The sequence below is a fragment of the Protopterus annectens genome, chromosome 7.part0 (assembly GCF_019279795.1).
Source record: "Protopterus annectens isolate FY-2018-M chromosome 7.part0, PAN1.0, whole genome shotgun sequence".
NCBI classification, from domain to species: domain Eukaryota; kingdom Metazoa; phylum Chordata; order Ceratodontiformes; family Protopteridae; genus Protopterus; species Protopterus annectens.
In genome coordinates, this window is record NC_056739.1 from 1,757,495,397 (window position 1) to 1,757,516,978 (window position 21,582).

Consider the following 21,582-nt stretch of genomic DNA (forward strand, 5'->3'; position numbering starts at 1 on the left):
CCATATGTTTAATGAATTTCAGTTCTAGATGTAAAACATACATTATGTCAGATGAAGCTAGATGAAGAAAACAGTAATTTGTTTACATTTAATATTCCAACACTATAAGTAATTCAAAGAACTAAGTGGTCATAAACATAAGCAATGATATTTTAGCATGATAACAAACACAAGAAGAGCATGACAAAATACTGAAAGAGTTATTAACAGACTGTGACAGCACTTTTTTATTAAATAAAAGCAACTGTAAATTAGAATGGCAAATTTGAGCTATCCGAGTTATATTCTAGTATCAGTGACAATTAAATCAGACTCACTACAGCAAATATCAAATACAAAAGACAAACAGATATTAATAAGATTTGTGGAAATGATGCAGTGTCTTGTAGTTTTTATCTAGTTCATCTGATATAACAATGCTTCCCCAAAAGCAATTGAAATGGATACAGATGTAGAATGGAGCTATCAACAGGAAAATAAGATATACCAATGCCCCTCTAACCAGGATGAACAAGGAGAAGATAACTGTTATTTGCTTATCTTGAGCCAGAATCCACCAAATCACACACTCACTCAAGTCATTACACTACAGGTAATGGTACATTTCCATCATAGCCCATGTAGGTGTAAATGACCCAAGATGTACCTCCTTGGACTATATGAAGAGTGACATCATGGTGCTTTCAGACTATGTCTAAAGTTGGTATGAGCCTAAGATTGAACAGCAAATTATCATCACTGAGGACAATGCTACAATATCAGTAAAAAAGGATTGATTTCAACATCTGGCTGTCTTCCTGTTGTCATTCTAAGGAGATCCAATATTTGTCAACTTGTGGAGACATGGTTAACAGACCATGTTGCATTGCCAAGGATGGTTTTCATCTTACCCCTCCAGGGTTTTGAAAACTGGCTAAAACTTTATCCAACCTCCTTGTGTTTTTTTATGCAATGCTAAATTAACAAAACAATTGATATGGAAAAATCAGCTCAACTGAACCTTATGGTGTTGCTACTCAATGCCAGAAGCCGAAAGAAAAAAAGAAAAAAAAAAAAAAACTTCACTCCCTCTAAGCCCTCTTCATATTTAAGAATATAAACATCTGTGCAATTACCAGGACTTGGCTTAAGGCAGTAGAGAGTCCCTGGCAGTAAAAGGTTTCCCTGCTTTCCACACTTTTAGACCAGCAGCTGTAGAGACAAAGGATAAATGTAGAGATATTTTACTATACATCAATAACAAGCATATCTCTAGGGTGGTCAAACAAGATGATGTGCTGGAGTTCTTCCACTTGCAGATTACCATAGACAAAATTCTGTACATATCCTAGCGAGCTATAGCTCACCCTCCATGCCCCAAGAATTTCACAATGCATCTCAAAGAGGGGTGTCCACTGTGCAAAAGTAACCAACAAAAATTCAAAAAGAACACTGGAAAGGAAGGCAACTCTCAAAATAAAAAGTGAACAGTATGACGTGCTTAGAATCCTGTGGGAAAATTACAGTGCAGTAAAGACCACAAACCAATGTAGATCCTGATGAAATGGATATCCGAAAATGCATAGAAAAAACTTTTAATGAATACAAAAATAAAAACAACAGCTAGATTAAGTGCTTTCATCCTGCCTGCAGGACTTCATCAGAATACTTTAACATTAGTTACTCTTCCTTTCATAACCCAATCTCCCCTAAGTTAAACGAATCCAATAAAAGAATTACAAAATTAAAAAATAAAAAAGATAGCACAATGTGTGATGTTCTGAATTAAAAATAATTCAACTGTAGTACTTTGTACACACTACTATTAAAATACCTTAAAACTGCTAGAAATTACTCAAATAGTACAATCATAAAATTGTTATTCTTTCCCTCATTTGAACTGCAAACATACAAAATATTTTCCTTAGAGTGATTTATGCAAACTACTATTTTAATGCCTTAAAACTACAAAAAGTGTTGTTGTATCCTTCATCTAGATTACAGACATACAAACATTTAAAAGGTGAAGATTGATAGAATAAATTCAATAATAAATAATCCCATACAAAAATGCTGTACCCTTGTCCATACTGTGAGAATAAAGTCATTTAAATAGTACAGTTGAAAGAATAAATAAATTCAAAAATGAATTAAAAAAATTAGTAAATTAAAAAAATAATAATTCCAGCCCTTATAATTTCATAGCTTTAAGCTTAAGTACAGACTGTAAAGCGATACTGTCATTTAAACCAGGTGGGGTTGCTGCATTAAGCCTGTGTTGACACATTACTTCCCCATATTCTATAAAGTTTTCCCAAATGACCCCCCCCCGGATATTTTTCCACTATTTTCAGTATACCAAGCAGAAATCTTTTGTACTTATTGCAACTTTCCATGTGCCTAGCAAAGGTGTCACTGAGGTTCCTTTTGCTGATGTCGTAATTATATTCATAAATTCTTTTTTCATAATGCTCTCTCAGTTTTGCCTACATATAATCCATCACATCCCAAGCACTTTGCCAAGTACACAGTACCACTGGATCCACAGTTACCTTTCACAAACTTAATAGAGGATTTAAAAATGTTATTTAAAACAATAATGTCCTGTTCATTAATCCAGGGACATTGCTTGCAAGCACCACACTTGTATGTTGCTATATTACCATTTTCCTCCATTTTGTGTTGGTTTCCTCCAAAAGTTTTTTTTTAATTAAAAAGAGTCTTGTTAATAAACTGGAGTTCATTCCCCCACAGTTTTAACCACCTCATTACTAGCTTTAAAATGTTTCCAATTCACCTCACTCTTGTTATGTTCTTAATATCCCTTGATAGTTCATTATAGGCTACTATACAAACCCTCTTGAAACTAGTTTCTCACCCTGGTCCTGTGAATTGTTTGTTAGTATTAACGCTGATTGTTTCTCCTACTACGGGTATAAATTTGGTCAAACTTGTAAACAATAACTGCAACAAATGCTGAAAAACAACCACAGGTGGGAAGACATATCCAAGGAACAAGAGCAAGACTTCATTAGACAAGATGAAAGAGCTTACACAACTTGTTTTTAGGAATTAAAACTTGTCTCAGTAGATTACAACTTGCCTCAGTGGATTATATTTTGTTCCTAGGATTTGTCTCGACACCTGTGGTTGTTTTTCACCATAGGTTCATAGGTTCATAGGTTGGTACTAGGCTATCAGCCCTAGGGCCTATACAAGCCTAGCCATAACAATTCCCTGGCTATTTCTTCCCACACTACTTACTTCCCTGGACCCCTGTCTAGCAGGTATAAATTTGGTCCCCATGACTTTGTCATCTCACTAATAATTTATTGTAGCATTGGTTCTGGGTATCATTTGCCCATAAACATTGACTTCAGTAAATTAATTTCTCCATCTAAATCACTTTTACTTGAAGTCATTCTCACTGCCCTTATACACTGCCCTCTAACTAAGTTTTTCTTAAAAGCATAGGGGTGTGAACTTGTGTAGTGCAGGTATAAATTTCTGAAGGTCGGTTTCCTAAAATCTTTATTTTGAAGCCAATCTCTGTTTGTTCAATGTCTACATCAAAATAATTAATAATCCTTTTGTTGTATGTGTAGTTAAAGGTTAAAAAAAAGAAATAAGATTGGTGCACAAAATTGATACATTTTTCAAGCAAGGCATCTGACCCTGACCATAATATGAATATATCATCCAGATATCTTAAATATAATTTAATGTAAGTGTAGGAAGAAAAAATCGTGTTCTTTGCTCAGTTCAATAATACTGCATTTGTGTAAATGGGAGCAGACAAAGCCCCCATTGCTACTGCTTTAATTCATTTGAAAACCTCACCCTCAAAATAAATAAAATTATTGTTAAGCACTACATCTACCATGTCCAATAAAACTATAATATTCTCTGCAGATAAAATTTCACTTTAAATTAGGGTATCCAAGAAAAATGATAGTTCATGTTTAGTGGGAATAGAACTGAAAATGACTACAACATCAATAGTTAAAAAACAATAATCTTCTCCCAAACGTTAGGTGTTAACCTCCTTAAAATATCCCACAAGTCTTTCAGCAGATGCAGTTCTTGAGCATAAATGGGTTTCAAAGTTTTATCTACACATACAGCATAAACCTAATGGGCAGGTTTTGGAACTGCTAGCAGAAACAGTGGAGCTGTATGGAGGATTAACTACATCTTTGTGAACTTTTGGAACCCAAAAACATGGTAGGGATGTAGAGACTATCTACTTTTAGCTGGATGAATAAAATGCTGCTGACAGTATATGTGTAACTTGAGTGATTACTAAGATATTGTATGTTGTTTACAAAATATTACAAATGCAATAGTTACTGTATTTACTGTGATTTATAAAATGTGTTTTAAGATCTAGAACCTAAAGAATACTACCACTTTAAAAATAGTTTGTGCTGAAGAGTTTGCCATTTATAATTCTTTCGTAATCCATATGGTTCCAGAGATATGAACATTTGTTTGAAATGTGAGGACATAATTTGATTATGTCAAAAGGCTGAGTCTCTACCCATTGGAAGGTACAGTGCAAATTCCTGAGCTCCATTAGACTGAAAAAGTTAAGACAGATTTGTGAAGCTTCTCACACACAAAAAAAAATAAATCTGATTTCCTGGCTTTCAGCACTGTTCTTTGAGTTTCATCTGTTAACCAGATTTGTAGACTCTGCATTGTTTGCACCCTATGCCCATTACCTTTAGCATGCATTTTCTTTGCGAAACAAAATCAAAGGCCTTAATGTAGTCCCCATTTAGTAGATTTAACATATTTTCCACCTACAAATCCTTCAACATCCAATAATAAAAGTGTATCTTTGTCAAACAGATGTCATTATTTAATTGCTATTGTAAGTTTGGCTCTTCCAATTAGTTTTAACTCAAAAAGTTAACTGGAGTGGTTCAAAGATTTGTTTCTAAAATTCTAAAATTATGCCAGAAATGAATCTAAGATTCACTCATCATGAAAAAGAACACATTTTGTTTCAGTCCACTCCAAAAGAACCAGGCAACCATGAACGTCCCACTCAGCAGGTGTCCCTCTGAGCACACATTTGTTCCTTTGGGGTATAAGAGACATGGGAGGAGTGAAGACTAGCGCTATCATACTGTAGTACTTGGAGTTATCTTACTTTACCCCACTCCGTGCACATAAGATGCTTAATGGAGTCAGTGCTGGAAGAGCCATTAAACCTCTGTGAAACCTTGTATTGTTATGGGCCTCCTGTGACAGTGTTCATAAAGGAACTGAGACTACATTCACTGACAACCACAGCCATTCAGCTATCAGAAAATGCACAACTCTGATTACCCCACAGCTCCAGGCTCCTGACTATTCCATCATACTCTAAAAATGAGTACCTGATTAATGCTCAGGCAGTACCTAACACAGATCTGTACCACTAGACACAGACATCATTTACCAACATCATCTAGCTTTCTTTCTTGGCATATTCTTGGTTAATGCACTGCTGTAGCTGACATCAAATCATTTCATCATTTCAGATCATGCTACTCCATAGTGGCAAGTAATATTCCTCTAAAGCAATTTAAAAATCTCCACAGAACCCATTGCCTATTGTGTGTAAAGCTGTCACCTAGACACAAACAAAGGCAGACTGATGATTAGTACCGTCATTTTACTTCCTGAAATACAGTGTTTGACTCTCTCCTGTCTCCATGTGTACACTATATGGCTTTAAACAAGTGACTTGAGTGTTTCTAGTTTGCTGCTTGGGCACCTGTACCTTTTGGGGATAGCTGGCAAGCAAAGGAAAACAAATATAATCCATTTCAATATGAATGTAGAAAAGTATGTGACATGCACACTGTTTTCCAGCAGTTCCCCTCAAGGATAGATACAGTACATAACTAGTGAATACAAGTCAATTTTTCTGAACACAGAAGAGGTCATAGTTTCCAGAGAAGCTATAGCCATTTCTTGTGTGTTTTCTATCAGTATATTGGATAGTTTATGAAAAATAACATTATTTCAGTTCACACTACATTCAGTTTTATACTTCCAGTTTGTCAGTATCCTCTTATTCATATCTTAAAGGTATTCCTAATTTGCTATTCATTAAAAAAGTACTTCACTTGAATGTCTTCAAAGCATTTGTTAGTTATACATTCTAATATGGCATCATTTGGATAAGCAAAGAGTTAACTGCAGTGGCACCACAATAGCATGAACATGAAAAGAACAAATTTAGAAATACTTCAAAATATTGAATTAGAGGCATTTAAGTGGAAGAACTCGCAGAGTCATAGATATTCACATGTGCAAAGCCATGTAAACCATGTGCATATGCACGCAGGCAAAATAGGCCAAATCTTTTCTAGAATTGTTGTCTTTGCTAACAATGTAAACCAAACACAGATGTTGTTTATTGCTTACTAGGCTTTCTTGCATTTTGCTTAACTAGTCTATATTTTATTTGTGTTCTTTTTGCATGACTTAGCTGTAGAAAAGTGTTTGCATATTAAATTACTCTTGCAAACCACTGTAGTTGTATTAACACATTTGTATTTCACAAGGAATTTCATTGTAAGTAACCTTTACCTTGAAATACTGATACAACTGACACCGCCACTCCAAGTCTCCCTATAAATCGAATATTTAGTCCACACCAGCTTGCGTGGCTAAAACTTGCACACACACACACACACACACACACACACACACACACACACACACACACACACACACACACACACACACACACAAGCACACACGTTACATGTAGACAAATTCTAATCTAGTGCCCTTATCTGCATTAACAACATATACCTGCCCACAGATGCTGATTATTGGTTACTAGGCTTTGTTTCATTTTACATAACTAACTAGTATTGCAGCCGTACCCTTATTATACCAGTTAACTGCAAAACAAGTATTTGTGTTTACTTAATCTTGTAAAGCACTAGTATCTATAATACCATATTTGCATTTGTAAAGAATTTCAATCATATTTTGTTTTTTTCTTTGATGGACTGATCCACCTGTTGCTGCCACTCCAAGTTTCTCTTTTAATGAAATCTTTAGTTCAAGTCAGCTTTCATTCTTATCAACTGCACACACACACACACACACACACACACACACACACACACACACACACACACACACACACACACACACACACACACTCACACACACATGCACAAACATGCACACAAGCATGCACACACACACATAGACATGTACACACACTAAATTACTAGTGCTCATATAGACACACACACACACACACACACACACACACACACACACACACACACACACACACACACATACACACACACACAAAATCTTCAGGTTTGCCATTTTGGCTTCAGAAGACATAATCAAACTTTCTGTTATTCTGTACACCTAACTGTGCTTTATTCTCTATAAATAATACTCTCTTTAACCCACATGGATGCTACAGAGTCAGAAAACATTAATGTTAGTTACTCTGTTGAAATATTGCTCTTAATCTACAAGGATTTTTTTAATACAGAGCACATTTCAACTCTAATTGAAGAAAAAAAAAATCCATCACTCACACATTAGTCATTCAAACTTGATTAAACACAGTGGTTAGTTTTTATTCTTGTTTTGCCCTACCTTCTGGAAATAGTGAAACGAGTATATCGAATGTGGTCATTCAGAATTAAGGAAGGACTCTTTAAGTGTTCCTAGCTTTGTGATAACATTTTCAACTCATCAGACTGTGTTGCCCTCCCCTGAAACACATCCAGCATCCACTCCCTCTTGTGAGTTTAAGCAGTGACATGATAAAGTGCTCCCTTCAAAAGGCAGAAAGGTCAAAGTCAAAATAAGTGCACGTCTTCCTTCCTTACTCAGTGTTATGAAAGAAGGAGGAGGAGCAGTAACGTGCCACAATTTGTAAAGAAAACAAAAGAAAGTAATGAGCTACATATCAGTGTGCTTTCAGTAAAACTTGGTAAATTTATATTTAGAATGTAGCATTGATTTTTTGTGAAAGCAAAACGTTCTCTTAGTTCATACTGTACACTAACCAACAAGGAACATCTATGACAGGTTAGCTACCTTGGATTTAAACTTCACAGATGTGATTTGGGGTTCAGTAACTAAGAGAAGGAGAAAACATCTCAGAGTAATTTTATGAAATATTCTTATACTATAACAGAACATGTTCAGGTTTTCAGCAAAATATCACTGAATTCATCAAATGCTAATTGATCAAATGTTTACAAAGAATGCAAGAAGCGAAGCTCAAGAGATTAAAAATGTCATGTAGGTACTATTGCCAGTAATACAGAACTACATCAGAAGAAAGGACACAGTCAAAAAATGGTGTAGAGACTTTTCAAAAGGAGTAGAAGTGCATGTCGTTTTATATACATGTAGGCAATTCTAAGTGTGCGGAGCCATTATGGAGCAACAATGTTTGGGTTCAAAAAGATTTCTGAATGTCAACATTTGGGGAAGGCAAAGATACACTGAAATTTCCTGGATATGATGGAAATAAGATGCATATTGATAAGTAATAATCAGCATATGGAAATAGAATGCAAATGGATAAAAAAAGCTCAGTATCTCACTCAAAGGACAGGTAAAAGTGCAGACTTTGTGAATCAGGTACACATAAGCTGTTAAAGAAATTGCTCTTGTACCTCAACTTTCAGAAATGTTTTTGCATTTTTGTATGTATTTTAAATGGTAGTGGAATACATTTCCATGAAAAAAACTCTACATAACATTTTTTGTAAATTTCAAGTTTCTACAAATTAGTGACACAAAATTCTGAGCGAAAAAAGTTCTGCTCCCTTAAATTCTACTATGGAGATATGTGCAGTAAATTCACTCTAATAGTCAGCTCTTTAATACAATGACATGCTTAGGAAATTCATCTGAAGCACTCTTTTATTGAGTGCTAGAGATGTTGAAAGGGATAAGACTGAGAGAGTGTGGGTAAGGTAAGTGTGGCCTTACACATACAGACATTGTAATGATTTGTAAGCTGGTACACATGTAACCACCGCTACAAACCATGCATAAGACAGACATAAATAAGACAGACAGTTGCATGCTGGGAATATACAACAGCTATGAGTGTGTTCATATTGGTTAATGCAGGATGTATCCACTGTTGTCCTGATATCTTTGGGTGACAGAAATGCAGTATGCTATGTGAGAATATACCATATAGAGGTGCTCACCAATGTTGGCTTGCAATGGCACATCACACAACTCACTTTCAGCACCCCAAAAACATGCAGCAGTCGTCAACTGTGCTGTGAGTGTTTGGAGTTGAAGCTGTGATTTTCTGAGTGACAGTAAAGCACATGGTAAATTCTGCATAGATGAGCTAATGATATGCTACATAACTATCTATTGTCATCTATCACTTCGGACATGCACAACAGACACTCAGGTACTTATGACCAGTTCAGATCCCACATTAAATGCTCCACCCAGAATCACTATCCTCTGAGTGTCACTACTGAGCATTATCAGGAATTGTTCCATCTCTATGAGAAGATGAAATATTGTAGGAGCATCCCTGGGGGCAGACCTAGCAGCAGCAGCTATATTTTGCATCCTGTTCCTAGTATGAAAGGCCATGAATTACTCACTTGTACTACTGTGAAGTTATGTATATCACAGTATTTCCTGCCATACCTGGAAGGAATTATCTGCCTTATTCATCCCAGGATGTACATGCCACATGTCTGTAGGATTGGCAGCAGAACATCTGTCTTCTTTGGCGTACAATTCTCAATGTGCTGCAGGTCAGTGCATGAGTGTGTGTATAAAGGACTATCCATGGTGGGCAACTGCCCCCGTCACCCCTATGGGAGGTACTGCATTGTGCAAGGCAATAACAATGACTTTTGTAACACTGTACCAGACTGGGTTACTAAATTACACATAATCCAAATCCAGGCCTTTGCTGAAGTGCCTACAGGTCAGTCTTATCCCATTGAACTGCAGACTCAGCATCTACTGCCATGGGACATACAGCATAGGCTTCCTGTGCTGCCCTTGCTCCTCTTTCCTGTAGTCTTGCTGGTTAAATATGCCCCCCCTTCCTCCAATATTGCAACACTTACTGTGTGTTCCCTGTACATTAACTGTGTTTTTCCGCTCCCACCCCAACACCAACACAGTCTGCCATATTCTTGCCTGGGTCCCTGCAGTGTTAGTACACAGCTTTCAGTATGGTGTGACAGCTATGCACCCTGGAATTGTCTCTGCAATGTGGTGTGAAGTACCAGTATTCATGTCTGCTGTAGAGTTCTTTATATTTCATTATTCTGCAGTGTCCCACACTTGAAGTATTCTATCCATTTCTGTAGCACAGACTTCAACAAAATGGTAATTGCACTGTTTATCATGTTATTAAAGGGCTTTTAGCACAGTGATAATGCTAATGAGGTAATACAGCATGGTGTTTTCTAAATATCACAAATAATGTAGTGCATTAGCATCTTTATTTTATCCTGTTAGGACACATGCTCTATGACCAAGTAATGTGAGTATGCATAGCTTTGTAGCTGGGCTGTGCTGTGATGCATTTGCAGCACAGTAATAGTCATGATGATCATGTTACCCATCTGTGCATCATGACCAAACTTGGGCATATAGTTCACATAGGGTGTGCTCTCATTGCAGCTGTTTTACTGGCCCATGCTACTAACCATGTGCATCATGTTGAAATAGATGAGCGTCACACTGCCATGTTGACTATAGATGCACATTACATAATGTTTGTGACATGTAACATTGCTCCAGACTATCATTTTTCACTCTTAGACTTCAGCTAGAGAGTAAATATGGCCTGTGCTATATCTCATTGTAGCAGGGATCCTGTACGATGCACGAGAAAAACAAAAATCTTTGTACCGCTGTTGAGCACACAGCACAAGGAGTGCCTGCTGGGGAACAGTTGTGAAGGTCCCCAGTATAAAGAAAATATCTGACTCTTACTTGTTAGGCTAATGAGTGATACCACAGGCATCAGACAATCTGTTGATCAATGCTGGCAGAAATACAGTGATCTGAGGAAGTGTCACCCAGATCTTCTTCACCAGTAAGAAGAAGAGGTAGGAAGACACAGCCAGACTATTAATGTAAGGATTAATTTATGATGGTTCATGTTTCAGTAGAGGTTACTGTATAGGGATAGGCTTTTTCTGATGCCCATATTTATGGTGTGCTCATTAATGTTTTTTTTTTTTTTTTTTTCTGGGTGTGTGTTTGTTTAGAAGAGGAGGAGATTAGACAAAAATTGACTTTCCTGCTGAAGAACATAGACCAGACTGTCTAAGCATCAGGGTAAGTGCATTGGATGGTTGCTAGTCCTGCATCACATCTCTGTTTCTCCTGCTTGCCACAATGCTGTCAAGATTTGCCTTGCTACTTAAAAGGTTACCATTGCATCCTTCCTCATTGTTTGCAGATGTTACAGATGTTTTAAACTAATTTAAATTTGTACTACTGCCCATACGTGTGCCAGTTATTCCTGATATTGACATATACATGCCCACGTTATTCCACTACAGTTAGACTGTTTTTACTTTCATAGTACCACAGCATTTCATTGTTCATTGTCTCATGGGAATATGATTGCTATTGCAGAAGTGCTCATTGCCCTTGTAGGACTGCAGTTTTACAATGCATTTATACACAAGACACTGTACTTGAATGTGTCAACTGTCATAAGAATATCATGGGTATGACACAGTAATGCGGTTGTGTACCACTGCAGTGAAGTTTGTTTTTTCCAGTTGGACTATTTAAGTACTAATTATTTCTCCATTGCCTATCCATGTTGTTGTTTTCAGGTGTGTTAAATGTAGTACTGTGCAAACCTGTACCACATATGCCTGCATTTGCAACACTGTGTATGATAACTCCACATATACTTATATTCCACTAAGCTAAACATTTCATTTGCTCAGTTTGCTTATTATTTTCTTTTTTCCTTGTCCATTGTCCATACACAGATTACCACCCATAACTTGTGCCAGTGTCCTATAGTGGTGACAGGGACAGTCATATCCTCCAATGCTATCAACTACCTTAGCATAGGAGTTACTCACAAATGTATGCATACATTGTTCTGCTGAATGCCTTTTTCTTCTTCTAGAGCCTCTCATAACAAAGTGCACCAAAACATCCTCACCATTGCTGTTTCTGTAATCTTTTTTTCTCTCTGTCCTCTTCTTTTCATTATTATTTTGTTGTTATTTTGACTTCTTCGTTTATGTTCATTTTTTTCTGTAGTATCAGTTGTGGAGCAGGATGTGGTATGGCAGTGGTCACCTCACTCTGCACTGGCCTCCACATCAACTGATGGGTCCTTGGCAGTCCACAGACCAGCCTCTCTGCAGGGCAAGAAAAGTTGTCTTGTAGGAAGCAACCTGAAGTGCTCATTGTTGACCTCTGATGCTACTTCTCTGGTAGGGTAATAGAATCCATACTGGTGAGTGACAGAGAGGCATCCTCCTAGGTCACCAGCCCAGAGGTGTAGTTTCTTTACAGGACTGATGTGGACTTGTGCCTCAAGACTTGGATCCTAGAATGCATACTCATGTGACTGGTCGAGTTGCATAGCCACCCAGCCAAGACTAGTGGGCCACCAGTGGGTAAAACCACTCATGATATCAGCCACAAAGGTGACTGTCTTTTGGGAAGATGGCATTCTGGGAGGGCTTGGTAGGTGGTTATCACCCCATGCTATCCCCCATTGTGGTGTTCTCTATCCTCATGTGCCACTCACCCTCCCATGTTTGGTGCCCAGTCTCCTACATTACTGCTTGCCCATCCTCTTTATGCCTTTGCCTCCACTATAGCCCCTACCCTTCTGTATTATCACCACCATCATATCAATTTTTATCTCTTATATCTAAGTGTGTCTTTGCTCCTGCTACAATCCCTATAACATCCTTTTGATGAACATCATGTCCCTGCTTCCCTCTCACTCTACACATTTTCTCTAATAAAACAAGAAAATAAGGACACTTCCCAAAAAAGTTACCCTCCTTCCCCCTCACCATGTCACTTTTCCCTTAGCATTATTCTTCTCTGTGTTATTCTGTTTGTTCTTCCCAATTTCTAATTGTTCTATTACACTATTTTGATCACATTTATAAAACACAGTTGGTGCTTTGCTATGTAGCCTTTGAATGGGCTGTTGACAATGCCTTTTTAGTACATGTGCAGTGTTCCAGTGCTTTTGTGTATAATGCTGCGGTGAGCATATAACCTTCTTGACAATAGTTCTGAGTCACATGACTTATAACATGGTCTATACAATTGCATGCCTACTGCTGATGTTCATCGTGCATACAGCTGCAGTAATCACAGATGGGTTTTCTGCCGTCAGGTGGGTCCTCGGTCGGCCGAATTCCAAAGTCTAGGTCCGGTGTCGGTTGTTGTCGCTTTCTTTCCTGACGTCAGTGAGGCAGGGGTATATAAGACACAGCCAACGCCATTTTCTTCAGTCTTTTTTGCCGCGCGGTGCCCGAAGCAGAAGCAGTTTGCAATTGCCGGTCGGCCAGCTCCTGAATTTATGAAAAATTGGAAACCGAAGTCTTCATTAAAGCTAAGTACCCCGTTGGAGAAACTTTTCTTGCCTCAGACCGATGTCAGAAAAAGTTAACAATTGTATTTCTTGTGGGAAGCAAATACTGCATAAGGATTTCCATTCCCTCTGCATACCTTGTTTAGGCCCAGACCACGACGTCTCGGGCTGTCGCTTTTGCGCTACTTTCAATAAATGCACTATTAAGCTTCGGGCGGAGTTTGCCCAACACTTTTTTGGTAAAGCCTTTGATTATAAAATGTCATCGGAGACTCCGACTACCGTTTTGTCCAAAAAACGCAAGGACAAGGACCGACACGCGAGGTCCGCGGTCCCCACCGACACCACGCCAAAACCGGCTACACGTGGTCCGGTTCTCAGCAAGACGCCTATGCAGTCCCTGACTACCAACGACACTTCTTTGGCGGTGTCTTCTGTAACCGAGACCGCAGGTACCTCGGCCCATACCCAGACTACAACCACCGAAGCCGCTGTGAGCGTTGAGCCTCCTAATGTGGACAGGTCCACTTCCACCCATGGTGTCTTTAGACCCTCATCTTCCTTTTCCATTAAGGCCTTTACTAAGTCCAAATCAGCCAGGCATCCCAAGAGGCCTGTTGCACAGGGTCCATCTCCAGGCCCCATGCCTAAAAAGCAAATGCTTAAAATGGCTGAGGATTTAATTACTCTTATCAGGGGTTCCCAACCCCCTCCAGACAAGAGACCCAGAGTGGAGGAAGATTCTCCCTCTTCTGATCAGGGCTCCATTTTTTCAGAACATTCTGATGTAGAGGAACACTCTTACTCCCCTTTTGAAGATTCTGATGCAGAGCAGTCCATTCCTTCTGTATCTCCTCCTGAGGATTTTTCTTTTGGGGAAACCTTGCACACCTTGAGGGAACACTTCCATTGGGAAGGACAAGACTTTTCTGATTCCAAGAAAAGACTTAGGGAATTTCTTTTGTTACCTCAACACAGACCTCTGGCAATACCTCCTGTCTTGGACATACTTGATGATGTTTATTCGGAGGCTTGCCTTAATCCGGATTCCCTGCCTCCTGCCCCAGTCAAGCCTGATAGGTACTACAGAGTTCCTAACTCTCACCAATTTCTTTACAAAAGCCATAATGCTGACCCTGAAAGCATTTCTCAAGGCCCCAAGGGAATGAAGGCCTCTACTGCTAAGAATCCACTACCTTCCAAAAGAGAGTCAAGATCCTTAGAAAGGTGGGGAAAAAGGTATATACCTCGGCCACCCTAGCCATGAGGGCCTTAAATTGTCAGTTTCATATGCTTAAATATTAGCAGTTTCTGTTATCACAATTAAGAAATAAAATGTCTCAGCCTGAACAACCAGATTTGAAGGAGTTGCAGGATATGATGCATGTGGCTATGATGCCCTAGAGGCCTCAAGTAGAGCTGCTGTTACAGGATCAGTCATTCGTAGACATGCCTGGCTTAGGGAACAAATCTTGCCTGATCATGTGAAAGCTAAACTTCTAGATGCTCCTTTACAAAAGGATGTGCTATTTGGTACTAATGCTGAGGAGATATTACGGAAAATGGAAGAAAAAGCCAAATCTATGCAAACTGTCAAAGCTTTACTACAGGTTCAACCACCATGTTTTAGCAGAAATTGGCCTTCTCAAAACTGGTCCTTTCCAGCCACGGACAAGCCCCAAAGAGGTAGATACAGGCGCACAAGGGGCAGAGGACAATCACAAGGATCATATAGAGGCAGGCAATGGCAAACTCCAGCACCAAGAGGTGGTGAAGACAGTGCACAACAATACAGGAAACAAACCCAATGACTTCCTCCTTTCCATGCCAAGCAAGTCTCAGCTGGCAGCACTCTTGGGAGGAAAGCTGGCATTATTTACAAGAAATTGGCATATTGTCACAACAGACAAATGGATCCTGGACGTTATAAACAGAGGCAACAGATTTCATTTTCACACTCTTCCAAAAATGAGAGGCATGCCAAACCTGCCACACAATCAAAGGGCAGAGGCACAACTACAAATTTCAAAGCTCATAGACATGAAAGCTATTCAAGAGGTACCTCCTCACGAACAAGGTCAAGGTTTTTATTCCAGGCTATTTCTGGTACCAAGGAAAGGAACCGACTGGAGACCCATTTTGGACTTATCCATCCTAAACACATTCTTACTGTACCAAAATTCAAGATGCTCACATTACAGCAGCTTCTTCCCATGCTGGGCAAGGAGTTTTGGCTGGTAACATTGGACCTCAAGGAGGCATACCTGCATGTCCCAATCAGACAAAGCTGCAGAAGATACCTCAGATTTCTTGCAGGTTCAATCCACTATCAATTCTCTGCATTGCCCTTTGGCTTATCTACTGCGCCCAGAGTATTCACGAAATGCCTGGCATCAGTAATTGCCTACAGCAGACTTCAAGGGATACAAATTTACCCTTATTTGGATGACTGCCTGATCCAAGCGGACAGCAAGCACATACTTCTGGAACATCTGGCTTATGTAACACGGTTACTGCATTCTCTGGGATACACAATCAACAAAGAGAAATCCAGGCTAAGACCATCTCAGAAAATAACTTTCCTGGGTGCCAACTTGGACACAAACACCCAGATGGCCTATCTTATGCCAGAAAAACAGGGGCAACTAACTCAGTACTTCAAAATACTAGCAAAATGTACCAGGCTTACTGCAAGGAAAATCCTGCAGGCTCTGGGCTTCATGGCATCTTGCATTCTTTTAATCCCATGTGCAAAGTTGCATATGAGGAAACTTCAATGGTACCTAAAAAACCTATGTCTCAACACAGCCACAGTTTGGAAACAATAATACCAATAATTCCATGTTTGCAAAAGGAATTTCTATGGTGGGCCCAAGCATGTCAAACAAACACAGGTCTCCCATTCTGCAAGCCTCAAGCAAATCAAGTCATCACAACAGATGCCTCAGATTACGCCTGGGGGGTGCACATGACAGACAGGTGCATTCAGGGCAAATGGTCCCAAAAGGAAAAGCACCTTCACATCAATCAAAAAGAAATGCTAGCAGTGACAAATGCAATTACAGCTTTCAAGGACCTCCTGCATCCAGGACAATTATTGATAAGAACAGACAACACCACAGTAATGTGGTACATAAACAAACAAGGAGGAACACATTCATATCCCTGTGCAGACTAGCCATGACACTTTGGAACTTGGCTCTGGAATGGCAAATCGAACTTCAAGCACAGTACTTGCCAGGTTTGGAAAACACGCTGGCAGACAATCTAAGCAGAAATATGACAGATCCACACGAATGGAAGTTGCATCCTCAAGTGTTTACAAAGATAATCCAAGCGTGGGGGAGGCCAGACATAGATCTCTTCGCCTCCCACAGGAATCATCAATTGAAAAAGTTTTGTTCAAGGACCTTTCATCCAAAGGCCTGGAGAGTGGACGCCCTTTCATTCAGTTGGACAGCATGGACAGTTTACGCTTTCCCACCTTTGCCTCTTCTGCCCAAGGTGCTCTTGAAAGCAAGAGCAGACAGACCAAAGATGATACTGATTGCTCCAGACTGGCCAAGGCAACACTGGTACCCACTCCTGAGGAGCCTAACACATACTCCTCCCTGGTCCCTACCTCTAATGCCTCTTCTGCTGACTCAGCACAGCTACAAAACTCTTCACAGTCAGCTGAAAACACTCAATCTCGCTGCATGGAAAATTCCTTAACACCACAACAGACCCTACTCCCCAAAGAGGTGCAGGATGTCATTTTGGAGGCCAGAAGGCCATCTACTAGAAAGGCTTACTCCACAAAATGGAAACGGTTTTGCTCTTGGAATGAGAAAAAAGGCCAGGACCCTAGAAAACTGAATTTGCCTCAGGTATTACAGTATCTAGCTGAGCTGCTGAACAGTGGACTTTCATTTTCCTCCATAAAAATCCATGCCTCAGCCATTTCTGCAGAATTCAACACGGATCCACCCTTATTCTCTCACCCACTCTTAAGACAGTTCCTCAGAGGGGCTAAGAATATAATACCACCAAGCAAACAACCAATACCAGCCTGGGATCTTAATTACATTCTAGAAAAATTAACACTGCCTCCCTTTGAACCAGCTGCCTCAACAGATTTGCAATATTTGTCCTGGAAAACAGCTTTCCTTCTGGCCATTACCTCAGCTCGTAGGGTTTCGGAACTACAAGCCCTCATGGCTGTGCAGCCCTTTCTCATCTTCCATCAGGACAGGGTTTCCCTTCAAACCAACCCGTCATTTATGCCTAAAGTGGTATCCAGGGTAGCTTTAAATCAAGCCATACACTTACCTACCTTTTACCACAATCCTCAAAACAAAGGGGAAAGGCTGCTACACTCCTTAGACATCCACAGACAGCTACGTTATTATTTGGACAGAACAAAGCCCTTCAGGAAATCAGAACAACTTTTTGTGTCCTATGCTGTAGGAGCTCAAGGGAAGCCAGTTACCAAACAGACAATTTCAAAATGGATAGGCCACTGCATACGGTTTTGTTACTCCTATCATGGAAAATCTGTCCCTACAGGCATCAGATCCCACTCCACCAGGGCCACAGCTACCTCTACAGCCTTCCTCAGAGGAGTTCCTACCAAAGATATTTTGGAGGCAGCCACTTGGAGTTCTGTGCATATCTTCACAAAACACTACCACCTGCCTTTATATTCCAAAACTAGAGCAGGCTTTGCCACTGCTGTGTTGCAGGGCATTCTGGCTCATCCCAGTTCCACCTAGTGCCTACCACCCTGTGCGTAGCTTTGGGATTCTACCCATCTGTGATTACTGCAGCTGTATGCACGATGAACATAGTACAGTTTTGTACCTACCATAAATGTAGATGTTCGAGTGCTAACACAGCTGCAGTACAGTTTTCCCTCCCTCCTTCCCCTCTTGATAAAGGCCTAGGGCCTAACCCCTCTTCATACAACCTGATTGGGTTATCCTTCTATGGTATATTTGCTTGCAACTACTGATTTTGATTATATTGCATTGCATGTATATAAATATAATTTATGTATTGCCTTCCTTCTGGGGGCACCTGACATCTGGGGCAAGAAAGACTGAAGAAAATGGCTTCGGCTGTGTCTTATATACCCCTGCCTCACTGACGTCAGGAAAGAAAGCGACAACAACCGACGCCGGACCTAGACTTTGGAATTCGGCCGACCGAGGACCCGCCTGATGGCAGAAAACCCATCTGTGATTACTGCAGCTGTATTAGCACTCGAACATCTACATTTATGGTAGGTACAAAACTGTACTTTTCTATGAATGCAGAGTTTCTTTAGGCAGCACTGTCCCCAATAGGTCTGTGTTTTATTGGCATTTACACATACCAAATCCCCATTGTGCTGTGTCACACAGTTTCAGTCACAGTTTTTAGGACAAAATGGTCACGTTATTATTCTTTTTCAATACTCCTATGACCTTTAAGAAAATTGTCTGAAAGACCTGAATTCTGTTTATATTATGTTATTCTTGTATACACTGAGAGGTAGAAAAGTGCAATTTTTTTACTGATCTCTTCATCCATTGTTTTTAGATTGATCATTCGTGCAAACAATATAACAATATACGATTGTCTGGCTAGTTTAGATCTGGAGTAAAACTAACTAATTCACTAACAGACTAACTATTTAACTAATGCACTGAACAAATAGATAAATAAATAAACATGTACTAGAACACTTTAATACTGACTAAATTAGCTCACTCACTCTCTGATTATTTACTTCATATCTAAGTACCATTAAACACCAGAGCATATCCTAGCACTCACCACACACACACACACACACGCACACACACACACACACACACACACACACACACACACACACACACACACACACACACACACACACACACAGAAACGCTGACAGACAAACAAAACCACACACATATTCATAGATAAAAATAAACATAAATGCGCAAACACACTTTGCACTCAGCATCAAGTTTGCCAAGTAAACACATCCAAAAAAAAAAAATGCAAGGTATAGCAAATCAATGCAAGGCATAGCAACACTCCTCCCTTTACTGTTCCTGACTTTGCTGCATAGTTTCTTGGATAAATCAATATTAGTTAGTGAATTATATTCAGTCAATAAGGCCAAAGCTTCATTAATGTCATCAAAAAAAAGTTAAGAATGCAACTGCATGTTGTAGTCAGCACACTCACAAACACACACACACACAAACACACACGCACACACACACACACACACACACACACACACACACACACACACACACATATAAGCATACACACACACATTTCTTCTTTTCTTTTTTGTTTTTTTACTTTTTGTTTAAACTTTATGCTCACTAAACAACAAAGTGTTGTTTAGCAAGGGTAAAATAATGACAGCCTTTAGCTGTTTTACAGTACGAGCTTCATGGCAACTTAATATGCTGCCATGAAGTGGCAGACTCACTTTTCAGTGGACATTACCTGTATATCATCACCCTGCTGGAGAATGTTCTTTATCCAATCTTTATGACAATGTACAGTTCACCCATTCTCTAATAGCATATAAAATGCATCACATATATCATTCTCTCTGTCTCTCTCTTAAGTCAACTGTATGCAGATCCCATACAACAACAGTAAGTAAATGCATGCATGCATAAATATAATTGCAGTTATATAAAATTCACCAATAACACTTTAAAGTATGTAGAAAATACATTGCATCTTTTTAGTTTTCTTCTCAAACATCTCTTCCAGTTTAAGCAGCTGCTGTATCCTTCACTGTCTGAAGAATACGCAGTATCGATTCCCCACAACTGTTTTCCTGCTAAGGCTTGTTTCTTACTCTAGTAATCACTAACCTAAAAATCTGTACAAACTTTTCAAAGGAAAATATGTTATTGACATACCTTTTTAAAATTAAGAAAGTAACATGCAAAACATTACATGATCTGAAATTTCTGAAGGTAAAGCTTATTTTTTTTTCATTTTGCATGTGAGCTTGGGCCATGGGCTGGAAATTAATTAATATAATTTTTAACATAAAATATTGTATCTTTTCACAGCTGTACTCTTTCATGAAGAATATTCCATACTTACACTTTAGACGTTTTCAGAACAAAACGTACTTTCTTGTTTTACCTACTGAGATTTTAAAAAAAGGAGCAAATTGAAATCTTTGCCGCTTAATTCAAATCTGAATGAATTTACAGTTCTGTTGCAGAAGTCTTTCAACGGTCCTTCATTCACAATATGATAAACAACTCCTGCGCTGTTTCTCTCCTTTAGACTTTTCTCCTGATATGAGCAAAATGTAAAATGCATCCGATTTAATTCAAAAATTACAGCTTGAAGCATGACCAGCTGGATATCAGATATTACTATGCCTACATTTCTTTCCAGTTATTTGATTGTTCTCTTTAACTGAGTTACCTGAATTCTTTGGTCAAACTACTTTTCCAAGCGTACTTATAAGAATTCTGTACTGTGGTGGAGAGACGATTCTGCTCCATACACGACAATGCAATGGGCAATAGCTCTGTGTGAAATTCTCACTTCCACATGAGCTACACATGAATACATTCTTGCCAGCCAGCATCTGTTATCAATTACTTCTGACAGTTTAGTGCCAGAAAATTTAACTTGCATTTAGCTTCCTTTTATCTTGAGCTGTAATTCTCTTTTATGAGTAAGTATTACTGAAATTCTTCAACCTGCAAGGCCCATGTCCAACTGTAAGAAATGCATAAAGTGCCTTGCCTTTTTTGGATACAGATATTGTTGGTCTTGTGGTAATGCACAGCAAACCATAGTCTTACAACTGTTGCCTTCATTTTTGCAAAATACCAGTTACTCAGCCTTTTCTGTTTGAATATTGACATTAAGCTACGGTCCTACCATTCATAGTTCTACTGAAATGCTCCCATCAGACTGAGATGTTGTCTTATTTTCATTAGAATGATAATGATTTCTTTAGTATTGGAAGTTGATTGCTTCTAACAATAAATCCCAATGTCCTTTCTGAA

The 21,582-nt window shown here is 39.1% G+C and overlaps 1 protein-coding gene across 3 annotated transcripts in view; it reads right to left on the reverse strand.

Annotated features, from left to right (window-relative positions):
* LOC122807226 (aminopeptidase Ey-like) overlaps nucleotides 1-21,098 on the reverse strand; it is a 1,536,433-nt gene extending 1,515,335 nt beyond the window's left edge. Inside the window, exon 1 of one of the 3 annotated variants that reach the window (XM_044078305.1) lies at nucleotides 20,990-21,098. The gene's annotated coding sequence lies outside the window, so the exon portion shown is untranslated. Of the gene's footprint in view, nucleotides 1-7,614; nucleotides 7,744-20,656 lie in introns of those variants that run through there. The other 2 variants (XM_044078303.1, XM_044078304.1) reach the window with 2 other exon arrangements.
* Nucleotides 21,099-21,582: the final 484 nt, after the last annotated feature.